This window comes from Camelina sativa, chromosome 18 (genome assembly GCF_000633955.1).
Source record: "Camelina sativa cultivar DH55 chromosome 18, Cs, whole genome shotgun sequence".
NCBI classification, from domain to species: domain Eukaryota; kingdom Viridiplantae; phylum Streptophyta; class Magnoliopsida; order Brassicales; family Brassicaceae; genus Camelina; species Camelina sativa.
Window position 1 is genome coordinate 1392099 of NC_025702.1, and position 2951 is coordinate 1395049.

Genomic DNA, 2951 nt, shown 5'->3' on the forward strand with positions numbered 1-2951 from the left:
GGTAACATAGGTCGAAGAAATGAAATGCCTCAGCAGCCAATCTTAGAAGTCGAAGTTTTTGATGTCTGGGGAATAGATTTCATGGGACCTTTCAACCCACCCTCGAATGGAAACATGTACATCCTAGTGGCAGTCGACTATGTCTTGAAATGGGTAGAAGCAATCGCCAGCCCGAGAAATGATCACAAGGTCGTAATGAAGATGTTCAAAAACATCATTTTCCCGAGATTTGGTTTTCCAAGAGTAGTGATCAGTGATGGAGAAACCCACTTCATTAGGGTTTTCGATGGCTTGTTGAGAAAGCACGGAGTCAAGCATAAAGTCGCAACAGCTTATCACCCACAAACCAGTGGACAAGTGGAAGTAAGCAACAAACAGATTAAAGCGATATTAGCCAGAATCGTGGGAATCACAAAAAAAAATTGGGCATTGAAGCTAGATGATGTGTTATGGGCTTACAGGACCGCTTATAAAACACCGATTGGGCGGACCCCTTTCCAGCTTCTTTACGGAAAAAACTGTCACCTTCCGGTCGAGGTTGAATACAAAGCAATGTGGGCTACCAAGCTGCTGAATTTAGACATAAAGACTGCTCAAGAGAAAAGAGCAATGGATCTCCACGAACTCGATGAGATACGGCTGGAGGCTTATGATAAAAAGATCCAACACAAGGATTTGAAAGCTGGAGACAAAGCCCTTTTGTTCAAGTCAAGATGGTCAGGACCCTTCGAAATTAAAGAGGTTTTGCCCTATGGAGCGGTGACTTTGCTAGGCAAGGATGAGACTGAATTTACTGTAAATGGGCAGAGAGTGAAGAAATAGATGGCAAATGAGAGCACAAAGGTGGGATCATCTGTGCGTCTCGTCGATCTCGCGCCAGTCTGAGATGAACTGAAAGTCAAGCTTAGAGACTATAAACAAGCTCACTTGGGAGAAAATCCCAAAGGCAGGTTTGTAAATATAATTTACATTTTAAAGTCTTTTCTCTCTTAAGGCCTTTTGCCCTACCCGATGAGCTACACGATACCCCCCTCGATCAATCACTCGGATGCTGGTCCGAGTAAGTCGTCCGTGCATATCACTGATCTCTCTGACGAGCAAACACCGGCACCTGCTGAAGCCGGAGACGACCCTGACTATACGTTGGCGAGTATGGAGGCTGCTGCAACCTCCTTCTTCACCAACCCTTGAGGTACCACTTTCATCTAATCTTTTTAACTAACATTGCATTTAGTTTATTTCATTTTGTGTGATTCTTAGATTCTTTTCCCAACTTTTATTTACACAGAGACTGTGTAATTTAAGTTTGGGGGAGGGTCCAGAATATTTTTAACTTTGTGTTTTATTTTCTTAATTTTCTTATTTCATATTTTTGAATGCTAGTTTTATTCATTTGAGTCTGCATCTATGTGCATTGAAAAACCCAAAAAAAAAAACAAATTTGGAAAAAAATTTAAAAAAAAAAAAAAAAAAAANGCACCCTGCGAGTGGCTACACGGGTGATCATTCTGGACATCTTCCGCCGTACCCGTCTCTGCATATCACCGAGCTCTCTGACGAGCAAACATCGGCGCCTGCTGAAATCGAAGACGACCCTGGCTACACGTTGGCGAATATGGAGGCCGCTGCAACCTCCTTCTTCACCAACCCATGAGGTACCACTTTCATCCGATCTTTGTAAATAACATTGCATTTCGTTTATTTCATTTTGTGTGATTCTTGGATTCTTTTTCTAACTTTTATTTACACAGAGACATGTAATTTAAGTTTGGGGGAGGTTCCTAGAATATTTTTAACATTGTGTTTTATTTTCTTATTTTAAATTTGCATGCTAGTTTTATTCATTTGAGTTTGCATCTATGTGCATTGAGAAACCTAAAAAAAAATTTGAAAATTTAAAAAATAAAATAAAAAAAGAGTGTTCATGTAGTTGCATTTACATATTAGGATTGAGTCTAGTTTGTTTCATATAGGATTGTTGCATATGCATCTTAGGGGACAATGATTAAAACAACCTTGTTTAAAATCAAACCTTAGGATTGAAGCTATAGCCCTTAGTCACAGTTCATTGTTGCTAGATCAATCTTTCGAAAAAAATGAAAAATCTTTGCTTAGAACCTTGTGTCTTTTGAATGCTTCCTCCACTTGTTTGAACATTAGAACATCTCTATATTATTGGATTTAATTTGAACTTTAATTGTCTTGCTTATGGAACTTGAATACTTGCTCATGGTAACTCTAAACTCGGGTTGGCATTCCATTTTACCAATCCTTTTCGTTTAACCCGATTTGTTTGTCCTACCCATGAACCCAAACCTTCCTTTCAAACCTTGTTGTGAATTGTTGAGTGAGGCCTTTTTCATTGTGCTATAGGTTCTGAAACCTTGAGAGTATTGAGAACGACAAAGAACTGCCTCTTGATTTAGCTAAGTTAGAATCTGAACTAGCTAATAGATTCGGTTTTGAAAGATAGGTGGTTAGAATGTTTATTTGGGGTTAGGTTGAGGAATAAAAAAAAGCAGAGTCCCTAAGGTTAGAATCAATAAGCTCTAAGTCTCTACGAAAGAAAGAAAAAATATATATATACATATTAGGAGTTAGCAAAGAAAGAAAAAAAAAAAAGTACAGAGCTAGAAGTTTAAAGTTTAAAGCTTAGGGAGTAAAAAAAAAGAGTTAAAATCAAGGTTGTCGGTAGTGTAATTCTAGGGGGTTTGATATAAAAAAGAAAGTGAATGAGAAAAGGGTAGATTATCAAGATTATCAAGAGTTAAGCTTTGTATGCCCAAATTGTTCTCAATCTTAGATAGTTTTCACAACTGTCTAGCATTCCTTCTTTTGAGAGAAAACCACCCAAAGAATTTGTTTTAAACCACCTTACCAAAAGCCTTACCCTTGAAACCGATTGAGCTTGATTCACCTTCCATTTGCAAGAATTCGCCAAACACTTAATT